Below are 24,890 nucleotides of genomic sequence, written 5' to 3' on the forward strand. Positions count from 1 at the left end.
TTTCACTGATTCAAATAAAGTGGTCCAGAACTTGGAAATTAAACTGAAATTTCTGGAAAGTGTTCTTGTAAAACAGTAAACAAAACCCCATATGGCTAGGTAGAGTGCCACAATTTGCTAAGGTATCTAATATATCTAAAACAGATCTAAACCCATAAGATATGGTTTCAAAAATGATTAATACAATAAAAAATGCTGTTTCTACAGAATATCTAGTTATGTTATTTGAATTGACACTAATTAATATGTCATTATACATAACTAGATAAATTATGGTTCAACGTTTCACAAGTTGATAAAATAGGTCTCCTGTTGCATGTATTCCAGATCTCCAGAATCCTGCTTTGTTTCCCTAAGCAATAACAACTATTGCCAGAATGAAAAAAAATCTTCATTCTCAGAGGAGGAATGGTTGCAAGTCAAGCCGACAATTGACAAAACAGACAATTCAGACAGCGCTGTCAATGTGGGTTGTAGGCAGGGGTTGGAATGTTGGGTTGTTGGGTTGTTGTGTCACTGGGTTGTTTTTTTAAAATATATCTTCCATACATATGTAAAACATGAAACACACATGTTGCACATGACATTTACAAAGTGCTGCCCAGGAGTGGAAAATTATCCAGGACCAAAAGACAGAACCAGCTGAATCCCTGTGCTCTACAATTGCAGGAACAGAAGAGACAACATGTTGTTTGTCCTTAAGGTCCCAGTACTGCTTGGAGTAACTTCTAAAAAAAAAAATTATGATGTTTAAATCATGCACATGATTTCTTTTTCATGAAGGTTAAGCTATAAAATATGCATATGGTAACCAAAGAGTTGATTTCCTACCCTCAGTGCTCTCACTGGTAGAGATGATGCATCATCTACTAGATCAGTGTTGGCTGTTCCAAATGTACATTTTTTTCCACAGTTACATCAACTCTCACAAGCATCATTCCTGTTCCTCTTTAGCTGGGCGACAATTTGCATATGAAGTTTCCCAGATCATGTCCTCAGTGTTGATAACTGCATCTGTACATCATTTGTACAGCTATGTTCACTTAATTATAAAAATTAAGCTCATTCTGATGGAACTTGCGATAGTGAATACAGTAACTCCTCACTTAACGTGGTAGCTATAGTCCTGAAAATTGCGACTTTAAGTGAAACGATGTTAATTGAATCCAGTTTCCCTATAAGAATGAATGTAAATGGGGGCGGGGGGTTAGGTTCCAGGGAATTTTTTTTTTGCCATACAATACAGTACTATAGTTGGGAGATGCCCCCGCCTTACCCCACACAGGCACAGCCCACTGGCACTGGAGACAATGAGGCAGGCAAGGAGGCTGAAGGTGCTGTAGGCTAGGAGAAGCATATTGCGCAGCAGCAGCAGCAGCAGCAGCTTCCCCTACTCTTCAAGCACCAGGGGCAGGGGGCTCAACCCTTGGCCCGCCCACTCCACCCCTTCCCCCAAACCCCCACCCTTAACCTGCCTCTTCTTCCCCCCCTCCTCCTTCTTTACTCTGCACACTGCATCCTCACTCCTCCCCTGGCCCTCCCCAGCCTTCTGCCCTCAGCAATCAGCTGGCTTGCATGTTCAGGAGGCAGGAGGGAGAGGGGAGGAGTGAGGATACAGTGCGCAGGCTCCCCCTCCCTCTCCTGCCTCTTGAACACCACAAGCCAGCTGATTGCCAGGGCAAGAACCAGAGGAGGGATGGGGGAGGCTGTGCGCCACCCTCTCGCTCCTCCCTCTCCCTCCTGAATGCTGCAAGCCAGCTGATTGCCGTGGGCAGGAGGCGCAGGAAAGTGGGGGAAGGTGCTGATCCGCAGGGTCTGCCGGCGGGTGGGGTCTGTGGGGGAGTCGTAGGGGAGCTGATAGGGGCTGCCAGCTGTGAACAAAGCAGCCAGCCAAACGACGTTATAGTGAAGCATTGCACAACTTTAAATGGAGCATGTTATCTAACTGAGCAGAGACGCAACATCGAAACAACGTTAAGCGAGAAGACATTAAGTGGGAAGTTACTGTACATTCAGTACATCTCATAGATTCATAGATATTAAGGTCAGAAGGGACCATTCTGATCATCTAGTCCGACCTCCTGCACAGCACAGGCCACAGAATCTCACCCACCCTCTCCTACGAAAAACCTCACCTATGTCTGAGCTATTGAAGTCCTTAAATCATGGATTAAAGACTTCAAGGAGCAGAGAAGCCTCCCTCAAGTCACCCATGCCCCATGCTACAGAGGAAGGCGAAAAACCTCCAGGGCCTCTCCAATCTGCCCTGGAGGAAAATTCCTTCCCGACCCCAAATATGGCAATCAGCTAAACCCTGAGCATATGGGCAAGATTCACCAGCCAGATACTACAGAAAATTCTTTCCTGGGTAACTCAGATCCCATCCATCTAATATCCCATCTCAGGGGATTTGGCCTATTACCCTGAATATTTAAAGATCAATTACTTACCAAAATCCCATTATCCCATCATACCATCTCCTCCATAAACTTATTGAGTAGAATCTTAAAACCAGATAGATCTTTTGCCCCCACTGCTTCCCTTGGAAGGCTATTCCAAACCTTCACTCCTCTGATGGATAGAAACCTTCATCTAATTTCAAGTCTAAACTTCCTGGTGGCCAGTTTATACCCATTTGTTCTTGTGTCCACATTGGTGCTGAGCTGAAATAATTCCTCTCCCTCTCCTATATTTATCCCTCTGACATATTGATAGAGGGCAATCATATCTCCCCTCAACCTTCTTTTAATTAGGCTAAACAAGCCAAGCTCCTTAAGTCTCCTTTCATAAGACAAGTTTTCCATTCCTCGGATCATCCTAGTAGCCCTTCTCTGTTCCTGCTCCAGTTTGAATTCATCCTTTTTAAACATGGGAGACCAGAACTGCACACAGTATTCCAGGTGAGGTCTCACCAGTGCCTTGTATAATGGTACTAAAACCTCCTTATCCCTACTGGAAATGCCTCTCCTGATGCATCCCAAAACCGCATTAGCTTTTTTCACAGCCATATCACATTGGCAGCTCAGAGTCATCCTATGATCAACCAATACTCCAAGGTCCCTCTCCTCTTCCGTTACTTCTAATTGATGCGTCCCCAACTTATAACTAAAATTCTTGTTATTAATCCCTAAATGCATAACCTTACACTTCTCACTATTAAATTTCATCCTATTACTATTACTCCAGTTTGCAAGGTCATCCAGATCCTCCTGTATAATATCCCGATCCTTCTCCGAATTGGCAATACCTCCCAGCTTTGTATCATCTGCAAATTTTATTAGCACACTCCCACTTTTTGTGCCAAGGTCAGTAATAAAAAGATTAAATAAGATTGGTCCCCAAACCGATCCCTGAGGAACTCCACTGGTAACCTCCCTCCAACCTGACAGTTCGCCTTTCAGTAGGACCCGTTGCAGTCTCCCCTTTTACCAATTCCTTATCCACCTTTTGATGTTCATATTGATCCCCAATTCCTTTAATATTCTTGGATGAAGATTATCTGGGCCCCCCGATTTAGTCCCATTAAGCTGTTTCAGTTTTGCTTCTACCTCAGATATGGTAATATTTACCTCCATATCCTCCTTCCCATTTGTCATGCTACCATTATCCCGAAGATCCTCTTTAGCCTTATTAAAGACTGAGGCAAAGTATTTGTTTAGATATTGGGCCATGCCTAGATTATCTTTAACCACCACTCCATCCTCAGTGTTAAGCGGCCCCACTTCTTCTTTCTTAGTTTTCTTCTTATTTATATGGCTATAGAACCTTTTACTATTGGTTTTAATTCCCTTTGCAAGGTCCAACTCTACTCGACTTTTAGCCTGTCTCACTTTATCCCTACATGTTCTGACCTCAATTTAGGTAGCTTTCCTTGCTGATCCCTCCCATCTTCCACTCCCTGTATGCTTTCTGCTTCTTCTTAATCACCTCTCTAAGATGCTTGCTCATCCAGCTTGGTCTACAACTCCTTCCTATGAATTTTTTCCCCTTTCTTGGGATACGGGCTTCCGATAGCTTCTGCAGCTTTGATTTAAAGTAATCCCAGGCCACCTCTACCTTTAGATCCATAAGTTCTTCAGTCCAATCCACTTCCCTAAGTAATTTCCTTAATTTTTGAAAGTCAGCCCTTTTGAAATCAAAAACTCTAGTTGCAGATTTATTTTTGTTAATCCTTCCATTTAGTTTGAACTGAATTAGCTCATGATCACTTGAGCCAAGATTGTCCCCTACAACCATTTCGTCTATGAGGTCCTCGTTACTCACCAAAATTAAATCTAAAATGGCATCCCTTCTAGTCGGTTCAGCAACTACTTGATGAAGGAATCCATCAGCTATCACATCTAGGAAAATCTGAGCCCTATTATTATTACTAGCACTGGTCCTCCAGTCTATATCTGTGAAGTTAAAGTCTCCCATGATCACGCAGTTTCCATTAGTATTTACTTCTTTAAAAACATTAAAAAGGGCTCTATCCATACCCAAATCCATACCCCCTCCAGGATCATGTACATACCACAGCTTCCACATCCAGTCATCCTCAATGTGTCTTCCACCACGAGTCACTCCCACAGCTTCCTCCGTATCTGTCATCGCCTTCCCACCTAAGTCCTGTTAATCTGGGAAACACAAGCCACACCAAAAAGACCCCCCCAGCAAACCCCAAACAAGCACCACAATACAAACTCCCCTTTCAAACTCCCCTGTTTACAGCTCTGTTTGCTAGCTCCTGTGCCGCTGCAGCTGTCTGTGCCACTGATTGGCTGGCTGGCTACCTTTATAGGACCTCTAGTCAGAAGCCCCACCCCCTAAGCAGGGCTCAGCTGCTCTCCCAGCACAAAGCCCCTACAAGCCTCTACACACACACACAAATACTAAAAATACAAAACCAAGTACAAATACCTTCTCCTCCAACAGAACTCCCACTCAAACTCCCCTGTGAACATCTCAAGGTTCATAGATTTTAAGGTGAGAAGGGAGCACTGCATCATCTATTCTGTCTTCTTGTAAAACAGAGGCCATACAATGTCACCCAGTTACCCCTCTATTAAGTCCATTTTTTTCTCCTTAGTTATGATGCACATACTTCTTTTTTAACTTGACTGGAGATAGGAGATAAAGGCAGTCTGATGAGTAAGCTTGCTTTGTGCAAGATTCCCAAGTTCCCACAAGGTTTGGATAGTTCAGAAAAAGTTAAGATCAGTATGGAAATTTTGATTGCTCCTCTGAACTATAGACCCCTGGTGCACTGTGAGAGTAATCCACTTTGTGGTACACCTTTAAATAAATCATTGTACTGTAAACAATTAATATCTGATTTTCAAATGGGCACACATCCATTATTTCTTCAGACAAGGCAAAGCACTCTTCTCATTATGGACAAAAACCTTATTTAAATCAAAACTGTTTTTGAGTTATCTAAGCACACTATGCTGTGAAAATGTTTTCAGAGCATAAAACATAATTTCTCCACTTCCTGACAGCTCAAAAGCAGATGAATGGATTATCTTTAAACTTTACAGAAAAATCACCTCTGTCATGACATGAGAAAGTTTATGAGATATGGCATCCTAAAAGGTAAATTGTTTTCCCTCTTGGAAGTTTGAAAAAGAAAGACAATATTATACTGGGCTCAGATCTCTCTTATTGGGGTATTACAGATTTACACTAGTGTAAATCAATTGAGTCACTTTGGATTTGCAGCAGAAGTGTAAATGAAATAAGAGTTTGGCCTAAATAGACCACAGTGGCCATCTCCACCTAATCAATAGGGTTACTAACATAGATATGTGTGGAATTACTCAGAAAAAAGTGCCCCCAAATCTTCTCATTTCTAGAACCAGCCACAACTAAGCTTCATTGAAGATTTTGCACTTATGGGTTCCTGTAACCCTTGGCCACAGCTTGCTGACTCCTCCTCTAGCCTAGCCACTCTTCCCTTTGATCCAACCAACCTCCTCACACTTCTTCTCAAGTGGATCCCAGATGCATGGAGATGCTCTGCCAAATCCAGGTTGAAAGGGCAGGCAGATCCTTCTTCCATATCAAAGGTAGGGACATCCATGCATTAAGAGTCTCTTCTACTCAGAGGTAAAGAGGAGTGCAGATGAGTGATCCAACCTAGTGATAATAATAATAATAGATCTTCAAGTCTGACCCATGGAAGTTCAGGTTTTCCAGACTGAATTCCTAAACTCAAACACATCCCAAAAGGTTCGGATTTCAGGGCAGATATAAAACAGGATCACCTCTACTTCAGTGATGGCTGTGCCCCAGAATAGCAGAAATCTTAGAGGAATGCTGAGCTCACAAAAAAGTTCATGTTTTAGGGACACAATGGCCTGAGAACATCTTTTAAATTTTATAGCCATTGAATCTAAACCCAAATCCTTGCCTTCTGCCTTGAACCCTAACATAAAACTAATCCAGATCTGAAAGCAGTCTCTTTAGCCTATCTTTGTTTCACACAAGCATTTCTGCACCAGCTGTACTTGGACTTTGTGTGCCGTAGCAATATTAAGTACACCACATTTACATTACTCAAACCATCTTTTCCCGTGTTTCTTTGTGAAGCTTAGATTCTCTTGCTCAAACAAATGCTAAATGGCACAATGAAATTTTATAGAGACGAGCATTTCTATTATTTAGCTGGAAACATTCTTCCCTTATCCCTTAACAAAAGCCAATTAATCACAAACACTGCAAAGCAACAATCACTTTTTTTATGTTCTTGTCAATACTGAGAGCTAGTTGCTGATGGTACAGGCAGTACTAAAAACTGTACTGCCTTGTCTTAATCTGCCATTCCCTAAAATATGCTCTGTGGAGAAGCTAAAGATAGACTCTAGCATATACGTGAATTGTGATATGTCCAAGCAGGTGGAAGCCAGGATTAGAAGGCTTTCAACAGCCCCGAGGAAGGGCCAACTTCGAGGCGTGTCCAGGCTGTAGCCTCAAAACAAGACTTCATTTCTCCTCCCTCAGTAGAATTCACAGCAAATCCCTGCGGCTGCAGATGGATTTATCAGAGTCACTACAGATTTTTTTAAAGTGTGAATCAGCATGTCGGGGCGCCTGCTTGTTCGGTTCTCTCTGCCTGGTTTTACATTTTCTCCTATTGGCATTCTGCATATTGATTATAATAGGGGGAAACAAACCTCTTCCGAGGCATGTTCACTCCACGGCAGATATCTAATGTCAGTACATCCAGAGAGGCCACCTATCCTACACATTTGTTCATACTCCTCCCCTGCCCCAAAATTCCACCTTCCTGATTCCCCGCCCCCCCCCCCCGTCCTTTCCAGCTGGGCTGTGAGAACCTTTGCTGTGTACAGTTTGGAATATGTATGTCCTTTTTACCTTGTAAACTGAGATTCTGCAGGATGAAACTAGATACATTTTAAAGAGAGTGCATAGGGGGGTAGTCTGTCTGGCCCGTTAGGGGTATTAGGACTGAACAGACTTCTTGCTCTACCCAATTAACTGTTGTTCAAACTGTTAGAGCAAAATGATCTCAAAGAACGTTTGATATTGAGTAATCTGCCTTCCACCCTGATATACAGACACTGTTGAAAAAAAAAAGGTGGCTGCATGATGAGTCTGTTTATTTGGGCTTCTTCACTGTGTTACCTTATTTGGTAACATTACAAGAAGCTGCTATTTAGATTGGATTCAAGATCACAGGGGGAGGGCTGACACACCTAGTGTTTCTGAATGAATAGATATCTGTCTGCATCCGTCTAAAGAGATGTGTGTTGAAGTCTCTCTTTGTGTCATTTCCCCATTGAGTCATTTCCCCATTGCTGAGAGAGTTTTTGGCACACCCTTTGAGCTGTTTAGGTCTTGTTTCTTCTTGATATTACCATTCTGTGGTGTGCACTGTGTCAGAGGGCAGGGAAAGTAGCATCCAGGCAGTGCAATGACTCAGAAGCACATGAGGGATGAAGGTGCAGGCTGATCAGCACACCCTACACCAGCTGCAGACAATTAGTGTGCACTAACCTACCCCTTCAAACTCCCAATACAGCCTGCTTCTGTGTGTGCTAGCAAGGAAGGGGAGAGGAGCTGGCCTGGCTCACTTGAGCATTAGGAACACTTTAGTCATGAGCATGTTAGCTGGTCCAATGGTCTAGCCATTAAGAGAGCACTGAGTCTATATTCTGCCTTCCTCCTGCACAGGTGAGCCAGATTAGGACTGGGAGTTCCCTGCCTCTTCACCCCATCTTCACTGCACCTATCACACGGGCAGCTCAAATTTCTAGTCTGTTACTTTAGACTTAAAACACCTTCTGACTGGCTGGGACTGTGTCTTCATGACTGAAGCAGTGGAGCTTGAGATATTTAGCTGTTGAAACATTCAGAAAGACAGAGCACCTTTTATGTACCCCACCAAAATATAGCATACTGCTCCATATGCAAATGCTGGGATGGCCACTCCCAGGAATGACTACCACCCTCAGATCCCAGGAGGCTGCTTATTTCTTGTGCCCCTAAAGGCAAAGCTGCATGGAGTCATTTTATATATATATAAATAATTGCATTGAGAGCATGCCTCAAAGTTCATGATAGTCTGGGAAAATTCTATTCAGCTGGCCCTCCCCCCTTTTCTTTGATCAGCTTTCAACATATCTTCTCCCTTTGCCTCCTCCCTCTTTCACTTTTCCTGTTCTTTGTTAACAGAGATGGGCCCAGACTCGAATACCATTTAACTGTGGGAGGGTTCAAAAATCCAGATCCTCATCAGAAGTTCCAAAGGGACTTGTCTTGGCATTTAGTCTAACCCATGACAGAAACAGGTCACTCCTACACTTTATGAGATTTGAAATACAGACATGTTTAGGTCAGACTGTCATAAAATTTCAAAGCCAGCAACCTCATTCTTCCTCTAGTGCATACCATGTATATGTTAGCTACTTACTAGGGGATGAAATGACATTTTGCAGGCAGTGATCCACCCAACACCAATGTGCTAACTTGTGGTTTTCAGTGCCCGTCTTCTATTCATATGAGGCTTGCTGTAACCAGTCCACTTGCTCAAATGTAGGCTTAGATGTTTAACAAGTTCCAAAATGACCCACAAGCCTTTGGCTGAAACTTGGCATTTACACTAGCTAACATCCATTAGAGATGGCACAGGGTTGTCAGGAAGGGGTGGTGTGAAATAGGGGCAACAGGCAGGAGCACTGGACTGAGAGCTAGGAATTCCTGAGTTATAAATCGTCTATAACATTTGTCTCATGTGTAAAATGTGGATAATAATTAATTACTTAACAATGGGGTTGTGAGGATTAATGGCTTTAAGTTTGTTAAGCATGTTGAAGATGAAAGATGCTGTATAGTTGCTAAATATTATTATTTGTGCCAGGGTCACTATTATTTCCAATGCATATTATTTTAAATAACCATTAGCACCATCTTTTAATGTTTTCATTAGTCTTTTTGGCTTCAACTGCATTTTTTTCACTTTAAACGACAGAGTTACTGGCTTAATGGATGGGGGTGGGGAAGTAGTAGACATGATATATCTTGATTTCTTGTAAGATTTTTGACACAGTCCTATATAACATTCCCATTAGCAAACTAGGGAAATATGGTCTAGATGAAATAACTATAAGGTGGTGCAAAACTTGCTGAAAGACCATACTCAAAGAGCAGACTTTAATTGCTTGCTGCCAAACTTGGAGGAAGTTTCTAGTGCAGTCCCACAGGGGTCTGTCCTGGCTCTGATACTATTCAATATTCTTATTAATGACTTGGATAATGGAGTGGAGAGTATGCTTAAAAAAATGTTGATGTCTCCAATCTGGGAGGGGTTGCTAACACTGAAGGACAGGTTTAGAATGGTAATCAACCTTGACAAATTAGAGAATTGGTCTGAAATCAACAGGACGAAATTCAGTAAAGACAAGTAGAAAGTACTACACTTAGGAAGAAAAACAAAAACAAATGCAGAACTACAAAATGGAGACTAACTGGTTAGCCAGTAGTACTGCTGAAAAGGATCGGGGGGTTATAGTGGATCACAAATGGAATATGTTGCAAAAAAGGCTAATATTCTGGGGTATATTAACAGGTGCATTATATGTAAGACATGGGATGTAATTGTCCCACTCTACTCAGCAATGGTGAGGCCTCAGCTGACGTAATGTCCAAATCTGGGTGCCATGTTTCAGGAAAGATTGGACAATCTCGAAAAAATCCAGAGGAGCACAACAAAAATGTTAAAAATTTCAGAAATCCTGATTTATGAGGAAAGATAGAAAGAACTGGACATGTTTAGTCTTGAGAAAAGAAGACTGAGGGGGGACCTGATAACTGTCTTCAAATATGTTAAGGGTTGTTATAAAGAGGACAGTGATCAATTATTCTCCATGTCCACTGAAGGTAGGATAAGTAATCAGTTTCATCTTCAGCAAGGGAGATTTAGGTTAGATATCAGAAAAAAACTGTTGAACTGTAAAGATAGTTAAACATTGGAATCCCCCTCATTTGAGGTTTTTAAGGACAAATTAGACAAACAGCTCTCAACATGTGGTGTACCTCATCCAGTGCACTAAATTCCCCAACAACAACTATGTGGATGACACCAGACGATCACCACACTCGCAAATGAACTCACACAGGAAAATGATAAAGACAAAAACACTGTATGAGAATATGTTTCTCACACCTGTAGAAGAGCTTTTTGTAGCTTGAAAGTTTGTCTCTCTCACAAACAGAAGTTGGTCCAATAAAAGATATCACCTCACCCACCTTATCTCTCTAATATCCTGGGAGTGACATGTCTACAACAAACTGCATGTAATGATGGTCTAGTTATACTTGATCCTGCTTCAGTGCAGGGAGCTAGACTTGATGACCTCTCGAGGTCCCTTCCAGCCCTACATTTCTATGATTCTACAATATTGGGTGGTACTTAACTCCATAATTGCAGCAAAGAGACTACCCTTTCTGTGTACGCTTGGGGAATAAGATAACCAAAAGGGGCAGGGAAAGACCTTCATACACTGGCCAAAGGCACAGTGTATAGTGTGCTGCACATGTTGAAATGGTGTAGCACAGTCAGACTCCACACTGTTCCAGTGTGTCTTAAAGTACAACCAAGCCTTCAGTGAGGAAGCTTAATATTATTCCCATTTTACAGATAGGGAAACAGACACAGAGAGGTAGGTGATTTGCCCAAAGACAAAGAAAGTGTCAGCAATATAGCCAGGAATAGAATCCTAAAATTCTGATTTTCAGTTCTGTGTTCTCAGCACTAGGTAATAATTCCTATCAGCTTCTTGCTTGATCTGTGTCCTTTTCCAAAGGCATAACAGAGGAAGATTGTTCAATGGGCAGAGAGTTGCTGAGGGGATACAGAAGAACAAAATAAAATGAACAGAGCAGATGTCTGGTGTGTGGTTACATTTTTGGCATGGTTAATTCTCATTAGGAAAGAATGTACAGCATGTAACTGTACTGGTGGGGCATAGACTCTTTTGCAGAGGGATTCTCCCAGGTATACAAGAGAAAAGGAAGAGCTGCTGCAAAGTTTACACTACAAACACATTAAAACTTTCATGATCATCAACAAGGCAAATGTTAGTATTAACATCTGAGCTTTATTACTGGTGCCTGTTTATCATCCTAATCAGCATCCAATCCAGATGAAAATGATTATAATAGAGATATCCTTTTGTTTCCTATTTAATGAATTTGCACCTTTAAATTTTGAAAATGAATTCCTGTAATTCTATTTCAGCCTCTGTATTATGGACAATTTGTAATCAATTGTGAAAGATTAGACACCAGGCACACTTAATGGAGATACTTTAATAGTGCAGATGGCAAAACAGCCTCTAGAAGAAGGTCTGATGGGTATTTTGTAAAAGCAAATTCAGTCAAAATGCATCCAAGATGACATACTGTACAATTGCTGCACTGGGAACCTCTATTAAAATTTCACACATGTAACTCTCCCCTGCACCCTTTTTAATTACAATTTTGCGAGATAAAGTAGAAGACGTGTACCTTCCTGAATGCAACAAGAAAGGTCAACGCTAATCAGCATTCAGAATGAAGTTTCATTGTGGCTCAATATGTTTGGGTTAGGAGGAATGTTCTAAATTACTAAGTGTGAAAGAACATGTATAGGGAGGAATTTTTATCACCATCCAAAGGTGATGGTAGGATGCTATGGCTACATGTGCACACCCAATCTTGCCTCCTGTTCCATTATTCAGGGTGCAAACAACTTTCCACATGCATTGCATGTGGAAAGTGGAATTCTTGTAATTCTTGGAACTAGGCTTCTGATTTTCAAAGGAATCAAAAGCTGTCCTTTTGCAGCTGAATTGTATATTATTTTAGCATCTAAGTAGCTGACTACCCAATAAGACTGTTCCTGGTGTGTAAAGCTAAATAAATACATACGTTTTTTGCAAGATCGTAGTCACAGCCCACAAGATCTTTGGAATAAGGTTCTTCTCTGCAAGGCTTGTCTGTAAAGAACCAAGCAGATTTTGGGTGCCATGTAAACAAGCTGTCATCAATATAATAATAAAATAATAATTAATAACCACTCCTAATGGCAGTCTGGTGTGAAAGAAATTGTCAGGGTGATTGTGAGTTCCTCAGTCACAGTAAGGGACTATGCCTTTTTATTGTGTCTTGAAGTCACCTAGCACATTGTGGTCACTATCAAAACCAATAAATATATATATATATATATATATATATATACACATATGACACATCCAGCATCACTTCCTGTCAGGATGACAATTTAATGATTTCCGAGTAGGTCGAGTAATAATCCAAAGGACCAAGTAGTTCAAGTAATTTACCAAGGCCCCACTTCCCCCTGGATATTTTGTGTTGCGTTCGGCATGCTAATGGATTAAGCCCCACAGGCGAGATAAGCAGCGCAAAGCTTATCTTCACCTGGTTTGAGGATCCTGCTGTGGCTTCAGCAAGAGATAGGCACCTAGACACCGACACTCAGGCATTGTCCACATACCCAGTGGCAGAAATATATGCACCTAGGGGACTTGTACAGTGGAAATTTAGATGCCAAAGGATTTTAGACCTCAGGAGGTCATCTAGTCCAATCCCCTGCTTTGTCAAGCTGGGCCTTAACAACCTCTAAGGATGAAGATTCCACCACCTTTCTCGGTAACTCCTTCCAGTTCTTCACCACCCTCCTAGTAAAATACTGTTTCCTAATATCCAGCCTAGACCTCTCCCACTGCAACTTGATACCATTGCCTCTTGTTCTGTGATCTGCCACCACTGAGAGCGGGCTAGCTCTATCCTCTTTGGAACCCCCCTTCACGTAGTTGAAGGCTGCTATCAAATCCCCCTTCACTCTTCTCTTCTCTTCTCTTCTCTTCTCTTCTCTTCTCTTCTCTTCTCTTCTCTTCTCTTCTCTTCTCTTCTCTTCTCTTCTCTTCTCTTCTCTTCTGCAGACTAAATAAGCCCAGTTCCCTCATCCTCTCCTCATAAGTCATGTGCCCCTAATAATTTCTGTTGCCCTCCTCTGGACTCTCTCCAAATTGTCCACATCCTTTCTGTAATGGGGGGCCAAAAATTGGACACAATACTCCAGATGTGGCCTCACCAGTGCTGAATAGAAGGGAATAATCACTTCCCTCAATCAGATGGCAATGCTCCTACTAATGCAGTCCAATATGCCATTAGGCTTCTTGACTCATATCCAGCTTCTCGTCCACTGTAATCCCCGGGTCCTCTTCTGCAGAACTGCCTCTTAGCCAGTCGGTCCCCAGCCGGTAGTGGTGCATGGGATTCTTCCTTCCTAAATTCAAAACTCTGCCTTGTCCTCGTTGAACCTCATCAGATTTCTTTTGGCCCAATCCTCCAATTTGTCTAGGTCACTCTGGACCCTATCCCTACCATCCAACTTAGGTGCCATCCACGAACTTGCTGAGGGTGCAATCTATCCCATCATCCAGATCATCAATGAAGACGTTGAACAAAACCAGCCCTAGGACCAACCCCTGGGGCACTCTGCTTGATACCAGCTGCCAGCTAGACATTGAGCCAGTGATCATTACTCGTTGAGCCCGACAATCTAGCCAGCTTTCTATCCACCTTATAGTCCATTCATCCAATCCATATGTCTTTAAATTGTTGGCAAGAATACTGTGGGAGACCATATCAAAAGCTTTGCTAAAGTCAAGATATATCACATCGACCACTTTCCCCATATCCACAGAGCCAGTTATCTCATCTTAGAAGGCAATCAGGTTGGTCAGGATGACTTGCCCTTGGTGAATCCATGTTGATTGTACCTAATCACCTTCCTCTCCTCCAAGTGCTTCAAAATGGATTTCTTTAGGATCTGCTCCATGATTTTTACGGGGACTGAGGTGAGGCTGACCGGTCTGTAGTTCCCTGGATTCTCCTTCTTCCCTTTTTTAAAGATGGGCGCTATATTTGCCTTTTTCTAATTAGCCGGGACCTCCCCCGATCGCCATGATATTTCAAAGATAATGGCCAATGGCTCTGCAATCACATCAGCCAGCACACTCGGATGTATTACATCCAGCCCCATGGGCTTGTGCTTGTCCAGTTTTTCTAAACCTGTTCTTTCACCACTGAGGGTTATTCACCTCCTCCCCATACTGTGCTGCCCAGTGCAGCAGTCTGAGAGCTGACCTTGTCTGTGAAGACTGAGGCAAAAATAGCATTGAGTACTTCACCTTTTTCCACATCATCTGTCACTAGGCTGCCTCCTCCATTCAATAAGGATCCCACACTTTTCCTGACTATGGAGTATCTGTGCCTAGAGGGCTTCCTTAGTCATCCATCATATCAGTAGTAGTTTATATGATTTACCTGACCCATCATAACGAACATCTCACATAGCAAATATCACATAGGGAAGAGTTTTCCACCATCACTCACACACTGAATAGCATCATACTCCACGAGTAGTCCAGTTGGATTCAATGGGATCTCACAGTGCAAGCTACCACACTATAAATGAGTGTATCAGTCTGGATCACACTGCATACTTGTGGCGAAGTCTTCATTGTCAATCTAACCAGTAAAAAAATTGTTAATTGAAAATTTTCAAGTACACATACATTTAAAGAAATATCAGTCTGATCAGAGATGTTTCATGGGCAGGAAAAGAGGGAAAGATCAGTAGAAAATTATTCATTGTGAATTATTCACTCACTTGTAGGAATGATACAGACCAGTGGTCCTCAACTTATTTATCATTGTGGGCGGCATCCAATACTATGTGTATGGCCCTGAGGAAGTCACATGGGCCACAGAGCTGTGCTGATTGGGCCGCAGGTTGAGAACCACTGATACAGACTGATATAGGACAGTTCAACAGACCCTTCCTTCATAAAAATAGGAAATTCCGTACTATGGTGACCTTTGTAAGTAACCTGTTTTGCAGCTTTTATTGTAAACTTACTAACATAAAAAACAAAGGGCCAAATGCTGCTAGTCATAGCTATGTGTGATTTCCCTGAATGAATCTACAGGAAGAATATGACCCAAAGGGAGGAGTGTCCTTTGGAAAGAAATGGAAAGAGCATGCACAGTTTTCTGGGGAGCATTCAACTAAACTTCATATTATGGACAGTTTGGGTTCAGTTTGGTTTGAGATCTGGATGAAAGTTTGGGGTCAGTTCACATTTTATCTGAACCAGAACCAGTTCACCCTTCTAATAACATAATACAAAATAAAATACTGTCCAGAACAAGTTACTGTATATTAAATCAGCATGGGGTTCAATCTTTGCATCCAACTTTTGTGCCTGAGGTACAATCTTTCTGTAGTACAAGCTTTCTGTGCATTTTTCATGCATTAGGTAAAGTCTTGAGATGTTTGAGATCACATTTTTTCTGTTAGGTTTACATTAATATTGATAACAATCAAGGCTAGACTGAATCCATGAATAGAACCCTTCACTTTCAGCATAGAACTCTCCTTTACAATGTAGCTTCTCTATTAGCAGTTTCACTGGCTCTTGTTGTAAATGTTAATAAATGGAGCATATTCTTTAAAAGGATGGAAAATAACCCATCCTTACTTGAATGTGTGACCACTCTTTTTAAAGCACCCTACCTGGTTAGCCCTTGGGTAAGCATTGTCTATCAAGTAGATTATAGTAAATAGAAATTGTATAGTCTTCTTATTTGTATAGGAGAATTTGAATTTATAAGTGCTGTGTGTTTCAGTTGCACTTCTCATGGTGGGGTTTGTAATAGCTTGTCTGAAGCAGCACTGTCTAATGGATTTACCAGGTGTCCCAACACACCCACACATCCCCTTGGGGTGAAGAAATCTCTGCTTCATGTGTGTGCTGAGGTGCGTGCCAGCCCACCAGCTAATTGTCCATTTAGTCCTATCTCCATCAGGGGGTGCGAAGGGGGTTGGAGGAACCTAGCCCCAAAATGTTCTAAACATAAAGCAAACAGTTCAATACTTGGCTGCCAACCAGTCTTCCCATGAGGCACCCCTGGCCTTTCCTTCGGGCTCAGTTGCATACAGTCTCTTACTCATATGTCACCTGCTCCTGGGGGTCTAACTTCTCCTCCCCAGTCCTGCTCTGGCTAGCAGACCCCTCTCTCCACAATGTACTAACAGAGCTCTCTCTGCACAGAGAGGCTGAGGGAACTGGGCTTGTTTAGTCTGCAGAAGAGAAGAGTGAAGGGGGATTTGATAGCAGCCTTCACCTACCTGAAGGGAGGTTCCAAAGAGTATGGAGCCAGACTGTTCTCAGTGGTGGCAGATGACAGAACAAGAAGCAGTGATCTCAAGTTGCAGTGGGGGAGGTCTAGGCTGGATATTAGGAAACACTATTTCACTAGGAGGGTGGTGAAGCACTCGGAATGGGTTACCAAGGGAGGTGGTGGAATCTCCATCCTTAGAGGTTTTTAAGTCCCAGCTTGACAAAGCCCTGGCTGGGATGATTTAGTGGGTATTGGTCTTGCTTTGAGCAGAGGATTGGACTAGATGACCTCCTGAGGTCTCTTCCGTCCCTAATCTTCTATGATTCTATATGTAAACGTGAAATTTTGTTTTTGCAATCATTCAAGCCAGCAAAATCCATTCATAAAAATTAGTGTGGGGAATGAAAACAATTGGCGCATGCAAGGCCAAATTTTTAAACAAGTGAAAGAATATTTATAGAAGTATTCATACACCTCTAATTCTTACTATAAAATCACTGCAGTTATAATACTTTACATGTATTGTATAAACCACTTTCCTTCCAAGGAATTCAAAGCGCATGATGAGCCTTCATGAATTACAATTCAGAATACCATAGGGGAGTACAGTAGGGAATATTTATTATTCCCATTGTACATATGAGGAAACTGAGGTAAAGAAGCTAATGGCTCATAGAGCCCAGGCTCCATCCAAAAACCAGATGTCTATGCTGCAATTACCCCTTCTACCTCTCCCCCCCCCCAAAAAAAAGCTGGCATGGGCCAATTGACTTGGGCTTCTGGGACTTGGGCTAATGGTCTGTTTAACTGCAGTGTAGATATTTGGTCTCTGGACGGAGCCTGGGCTCTACGACCCTGGGAGGTGGGAGGGTCCCAGAGCTCAGGCTGCAGCCAGACCCTGAATCCGAACACCTGCACCACAATTAAACAGCCTTTTAGCCCAAGTCCTGCAAGACTGAATCAGTTGGCATGGGCCAGCCATGGGTGTCTAATTGCAGTGTAGATATACCCTAACTAACTTGCCCAAAGTCCACAGTGAGTCACTGAAGCAAGGAAAAGAACCCTGGGGTAGAGCTGTGTGACAAACTTCCCCTACAAAACTCAGTGTTGGCCCTAGTTTTTCAATATACTCCACAAGTTTCTAAAACCTGGGCCAAGTTTCACGTGCCAAAGAAGGATTTGTGATTTGGGTTGGTTTCATATACTTTTGACCCAAATCCAGAAAAAAATGGCTGTTTCAACTCCATTTTGCTTTGCATTTTTCAAGTTCATTTGAGCCTGAAGTTAAAAACAAATCTGAGGTAGGGAGAACTCCTATAATTACTCCTATAATTACAACAACAAAAGGATTTTTTAAAAAAAATCTGGAACAACTTTGAACTTAAATCACTGAGTTTTATGACTCTAAGCCCTCTTGTAACCATGAGACATTATCACTACATACTACTATCTCCCCACTAGTTGTGGGAGATCAGGACTTTAATGCTTTAGGAACTTATAGGGACAGCATTAGAGAAAACAAGTGTTCTGTACATGGATCATGTCTCTCTCAAACAACTAAAAACTTTCCCAAAACAAAGAGAAAAATAACACCTTCTTCCCCAAATATAAATTCACTTTGGTTTGGCCACACTTTACCTTCCTGTACAATGAGCCTGCAGAATCAGGTTCCGGTGTAATTTACAAAACAATGTATTTGAACAAATGGTATGAATACATTCTTATTCATGGACATTTTTCACTATCAGACTGTTGCCTTTTTAATAAAATCCCTACAGGTTCCCCTGATTGCCAGAAAGGACTTTTTACTAGAAGATGTGCCTGAACCAAAATCTCAAATCCAACCATCCTTAAACCATGGCGATATCTTCAATTTCAAACCCAGATCCTATTCTGAATTTCACAATCAGCCCATATCATTATAAAGAGCCAAACCAAACCCCCAAATCCACAGACCTGAAATGTTTGAAATCTACATCCGGACTGGAAATCTGTGGCATGAAAGCATTTCTCCTTATTATAGCGTGCCTGAGTTAACTGAAACCACTTATGAAGTGGCTTTCATTTGATCAGATTATTCCAAACTCTGCATTGCACCAAGCAGAAGGGAGGAAAGTGGATAACCAGACGGTAACTGTGCATATCTGGTTTCTTCTAAATTAAGAGTGCTTTAATTAGTAACATTTATTTTGATAATTCAACCTTTTGCTTTTGCTGCAGTGTCCAGCTATGCTCACATAAGACATAAAATATGGCCCTCTTGTCAGAGTCTGTAGGTTGTTCATTTTTATAAATGTTCCTATCATGACAACATGATCTGTAGTTATAAATGATTGGCACATTGAGGTAGGGTAAGGACAGGGGTACAGAAAGGTGACTGAATGACATAAAGGGCACCTGGAACATATCCATCCACTTACTGCTCTGCAATAACAGATTATTACAAAAGCACCATTTGTGCATCAGTTGTGATACAGGGCTGAGGTCCTGAAAGGAGCTGAAGGAGTTAGAATTTTAATGGTTGCACCTCAGAGGAGCACCTCACAGGATCAGGTCTTACTGATTAGCCTAAATTAAAAGTGTATTTGGCAAAGAATAAAGGGTCCAATCTTCTAAATATATTACATGTGCAGAACTCCAGTTGAAGTCAATGGGTGTTTTGTGTAGAGGAAGGCAACAAGATGGGCCCATAGAAATTGTAATTATCAGAAAAGACTGGTGGTCCTTCTATTTCAGTATTATGCTCCAACAACTAGGAAGTTGGCTGCATCAGAGAAAGATGAAACAGCTGCACAATGCACCTACTTGGGCATTATGATAGCACTGGTGGATTTTTCCCCCACACTCACTCCAGCTGGTGTTTGGTTTATGCCCAGAATAATTAGGACTGAAATAGCCTTTGTAGTTTTTTATCCTAGCTATAGTAAATCCAGATGTCACTGTTATTCATATAAAAGTCTAATCCTTATCTGAATCTTAGTGAACCATTTCCCTCAATATTTTCCCATGGCAGAGAAATCCACAGGTGGATTATTCTTTGTATAAATTTTCTTTTCAAAATAATATTCCTATAAACGTGTTCAAGTGTTTCTTTTCTTGAATTATGGAAAAGGGTAAATGGGAGAACTCAAATGGTCTTCCCTGTACTATTAACTAAGCATTTCATACACTATACATTTTTACTCTTAATTTTTCCAAACTAAATAGCCCTAATCTACATCACTTTGTAAAATACTTTTCCTTTCTTTCCCATCCCAAATGCATCTAATCATTTTATAAAAATAAAAAGAGTATTTGTGGCACCTTAGTTACAGTCTGTATGCTAACACCCATTATTTCATTTTCTCTGTGTATATAAAATTTCCCCACTATATTTTCCACTGTATGCATCCAATGAAGTGAGCTGTAGCTCACAAGAGCTTATGCTCTAATAAATTTGTTAGTCTCTAAGGTGCCACAAGTACTCCTTTTCTTTTTACGGATACAGACTAACACGGCTGCTACTCTGAAACTAATCATTTTATGTTGCCCTTTTCCTGGACCTTTCCTCTTTCTCCTGTCATACATTAACACAGTTATTGACTATATAGCAACTTAATTTAAACTGATTAACCATATTGCAGAAGATTAACAGTAAAAGAGTTATGAGTACTCAATGATAATGAAATGAAAATGTCTTTAATAATCAATTGGTATTTAAAGTAATGTTGAGTGGCTATCCTAACAAATCTACCATTTATATTTAGTAGCATAAAACTGCATGTGAAATCAATGCCATTTGTTATTAAAATCAAAAAGATCAACCATATTCTATAGCTCAGAGTAATGAGAACAGATATGCTTTTGAACCAGTATGTTCATCAGAGAGCAGAACACCATAGTTAACAAGGAGAAATCCTGACTCCATTGAAATCATCACTTCAGTGATTTCACCTCAGATATATAAAAACTCCCTCTGTTCCCTTCTCACCTGACCCCCTTTCTTTTCTCCCTTTTTGTTGCTGTTGTTTTGGGTTCAAAATAAGAAAGCAGACTCTGCAGAACCCCAGGGTCAAGGAAAGAATCCAGAAGTTCCAGTGGTTTTCCAGAACTCCTTTGCAATGGATCTAGAAGTCTAAAAAGAAAAAGATTTGTGAAAATATTCGAAGATCAGTCCCTCAAGGTATTTCTGCAATTCTTCAATAAGTTCTTTCCAGAACCAGCACTTGTGAAGATTCATGAATATGAACAAAGAAAATTTAACTAAATTATTCAGATTCTCAACAAATATGTTTCTAATGAAGTTGAAGTCATCTTTTACTGTATCTTGGGGGTGCTGGACAATGCAACTATTAATGTCCTGACTAGCTTCCATGAGGCCCCAAAATTAAGGAACCCTTATTTAGTGGCTATTTTTGAAAAGTTTGGCCTAAACTTTTCTGTGCCTCAACTTCCAGATCTCTAAAAATACGATACTATCATGTGTTGTGAAGCTTATTCATAAGCAGCTATAAAGTGATTTGCTATCCTTGGATGGGAAGATCTATAGAAGTGTTAAGTATTATTATTTGATCACAAAGTGTCAAACACCTTGTTACTGTTATTGAATAACAATAATAATGGAAACAAATTTCATTCTTCCTTCTACATTCCATGGTTCTGCCCATGCTGAGAAACAATAGTGCAGCAAAGCAATCAGAAAGTCTATTTTAATGAGATTTTCCCACCAGTTTTACAGATTAAATGAATTTGGATTCAGAGTCCAATCCTGTCTGATGCTGAGCTCTTTCTGTAACGTCATGAGTACCATCAATGCAAAGCTCAACCTTGCAGAAATTAGAAATTATTGAAACATTTTCAAAAGTGGCCAGTGATGTTGGGTCTCTCACTGTTTTGGGTGCCCAACATGAAACACTTTAGCTCTGATTTGTAAAGGAGGGTAATACAATTAATGCCAATCAGCATGGGTTTATGGAAAATAGATCCTGTCAAACTAACTTGATATTTCTGTTATAATATACTTAGACTTCTGTAAGGCATTTGACTTGGTACCACTTGGTATTTTGATTAAAAACTAAGAATGACATAAAGTTAACATGGCACACATTAAATGGATTAAAAGCTGGCTGACTGATAGATCTCAAAATGTAATTGTACAACATATTGAATCATCAAAATGTGGGTGTTTCTCTAGTGGGGTCCCACAGGGATTCCTTCTTGACTGTACAATATTTAATCTTTTTTAAATAATGAACTGGAAGAAAACACAAAATTACCACTGATAAAGTTTGCAGTTGACACACAAAAAAAAAGGGTGGGGGAGTGTGATAAATAATGAAGCAAGCAGATCACTGATTCAGAGTTATCTGGATTGCTTGAAAAACTGGGTGCAAACAAACAAAATGTGCTTTAATATGGCTAAATGTAAATGTATACATCTAGGAAAAAAAGATATAGGTCATACTTACATAATGGAGAACAAAAAGAAAAGGAGTACTTGTGGCACCTTAGAGACTAACAAATTTATTAGAGCATAAGCTTTCGTGAGCTACAGCTCACTTCATCGGATGCATTTGGTGGAAAAAACAGAGGAGAGATTTATATACACACACACAGAGAACATGAAACAATGGGTTTATCATACACACTGTAAGGAGAGTGATCACTTAAGATAAGCCATCACCAGCAGCAGGGGGGAGAAAGGAGGAAAACCTTCCATGGTGACAAGCAGGTAGGCTAATTCCAGCAGTTAACAAGAATATCAGAGGAACAGTGGGGGGTGGGGTGGGAGGGAGAAATACCATGGGGAAATAGTTTTACTTTGTGTAATGACTCATCCATTCCCAGTCTCTATTCAAGCCTAAGTTAATTGTATCCAGTTTGCAAATTAATTCCAATTCAGCAGTCTCTCGTTGGAGTCTGTTTTGAAGCTTTTTTGTTGAAGTATAGCCACTCTTAGGTCTGTGATTGAGTGACCAGAGAGATTGAAGTGTTCTCCAACTGGTTTTTGAATGTTATAATTCTTGACGTCTGATTTGTGTCCATTCATTCTTTTACGTAGAGACTGTCCAGTTTGGCCAATGTACATGGCAGAGGGGCATTGCTGGCACATGATGGCATATATCACATTGGTAGATGCGCAGGTGAACGAGCCTCTGATAGTGTGGCTGATGTGATTAGGCCCTATGATGGTATCCCCTGAATAGATATGTGGACAGAGTTGGCAACGGGCTTTGTTGCAAGGATAGGTTCCTGGGTTAGTGGTTCTGTTGTGTGGTGTGTGGTTGCTGGTGAGTATTTGCTTCAGATTGGGGGGCTGTCTGTAAGCAAGGACTGGTCTGTCTCCCAAGATCTGAGAGAGCGATGGCTCGTCCTTCAGGATAGGTTGTAGATCCTTGATGATGCGTTGGAGGGGTTTTAGTTGGGGGCTGAAGGTGATGGCTAGTGGCGTTCTGTTGTTTTCTTTGTTGGGCCTGTCCTGTAGTAGGTGACTTCTGGGTACTCTTCTGGCTCTGTCAATCTGTTTCTTCACTTCAGCAGGTGGGTACTGTAGTTGTAGGAATGCATGATAGAGATCTTGTAGGTGTTTGTCTCTGTCTGAGGGGTTGGAGCAAATGCGGTTATATCGTAGCGCTTGGCTGTAGACAATGGATCGAGTGGTATGATCTGGATGAAAGCTAGAGGCATGTAGGTAGGAATAGCGGTCAGTAGGTTTCCGATATAGGGTGGTGTTTATGTGACCATCGCTTATTAGCACCGTAGTGTCCAGGAAGTGGATCTCTTGTGTGGACTGGTCCAGGCTGAGGTTGATGGTGGGATGGAAATTGTTGAAATCATGGTGGAATTCCTCAAGAGCTTCTTTTCCATGGGTCCAGATGATGAAGATGTCATCAATGTAGCGCAAGTAGAGTAGGGGCATTAGGGAACGAGAGCTGAGGAAGCGTTGTTCTAAGTCAGCCATAAAAATGTTGGCATACTGTGGGGCCATGCGGGTACCCATCGCAGTGCCGCTGATTTGAAGGTATACATTGTCACCAAATGTGAAATAGTTATGGGTCAGGACAAAGTCACAAAGTTCTGCCACCAGGTTAGCCGTGACAGTATCGGGGATACTGTTCCTGACGGCTTGTAGTCCATCTTTGTGTGGAATGTTGGTGTAGAGGGCTTCTACATCCATAGTGGCTAGGATGGTGTTTTTAGGAAGATCACCAATGGACTGTAGTTTCCTCAGGAAATCGGTGGTGTCTCGAAGATAGCTGGGAGTGCTGGTAACGAAGGGCCTGAGGAGGGAGTCTACATAGCCAGACAATCCTGCTGTCAGGGTGCCAATGCCTGAGATGATGGGGCGTCCAGGATTTCCAGGTTTATGGATCTTGGGTAGCAGATAGAATACCCCAGGTCCTGGCTCCAGGGGTGTGTCTGTGCGGATTTGTTCTTGTGCTTTTTCAGGGAGTTTCTTGAGCAAATGCTGTAGTTTCTTTTGGTACTCTCAGTGGGATCAGAGGGTAATGGCTTGTAGAAAGTGGTGTTGGAGAGCTGCCTAGTAGCCTCTTGTTCATACTCCGACCTATTCATGATGACGACAGCACCTCCTTTGTCAGCCTTTTTGATTATGATGTCAGAGTTGTTTCTGAGGCTGTGGATGGCACTGTGTTCTGCATGGCTGAGGTTATGGGGTAAGCGATGCTGCTTTTCCACAATTTCAGCTCGTGCACGTCGGCGGAAGCAGTCTATGTAGAAATCCAGGCTGCTGTTTCGACCTTCAGGAGGAGTCCACCTAGAATCCTTCTTTTTGTAGTGTTGGCAGGAAGGTCTCTGTGGGTTAATATGTTGGTCAGAGGTGTGTTGGAAATATTCCTTGAGTCTGAGACGTCGAAAATAGGATTCTAGGTCAGCACAGAACTGTATCATGTTCGTGGGGGTGGAGGGGCAAAAGGAGAGGCCCCGAGATAGGACAGATTCTTCCGCTGGGCTAAGAGTATAGTTGGATAGATTAACAATATTGCTGGGTGGGTTACGGGAACCATTGTTGTGGCCCCTTGTGGCCTATATCCCTATAACCCTATATCCCTATAACCCTATATCGGAAACCTACTGACCGCTATTCCTACCTACATGCCTCTAGCTTTCATCCAGATCATACCACTCGATCCATTGTCTACAGCCAAGCGCTACGATATAACCGCATTTGCTCCAACCCCTCAGACAGAGACAAA

General features: G+C 41.6%; 1 long non-coding RNA gene across 1 annotated transcript in view; it reads right to left on the reverse strand.

Moving 5' to 3' along the window:
• Window positions 1-4,856: 4,856 nt before the first annotated feature.
• LOC122460622 overlaps window positions 4,857-24,890 on the reverse strand; it is a 72,565-nt gene continuing 52,531 nt past the window's right edge. The window contains exons 3-4 of the long non-coding RNA XR_006282048.1: window positions 12,412-12,479; window positions 4,857-6,117 (exon numbers count right to left, since the gene is read on the reverse strand). This is a non-coding gene — a long non-coding RNA (uncharacterized LOC122460622). The remainder of the gene's footprint in view (window positions 6,118-12,411; window positions 12,480-24,890) is intronic.

This window comes from Dermochelys coriacea, chromosome 6, assembly GCF_009764565.3.
Source record: "Dermochelys coriacea isolate rDerCor1 chromosome 6, rDerCor1.pri.v4, whole genome shotgun sequence".
In the NCBI taxonomy this organism is placed as follows: Eukaryota; Metazoa; Chordata; order Testudines; family Dermochelyidae; genus Dermochelys; species Dermochelys coriacea.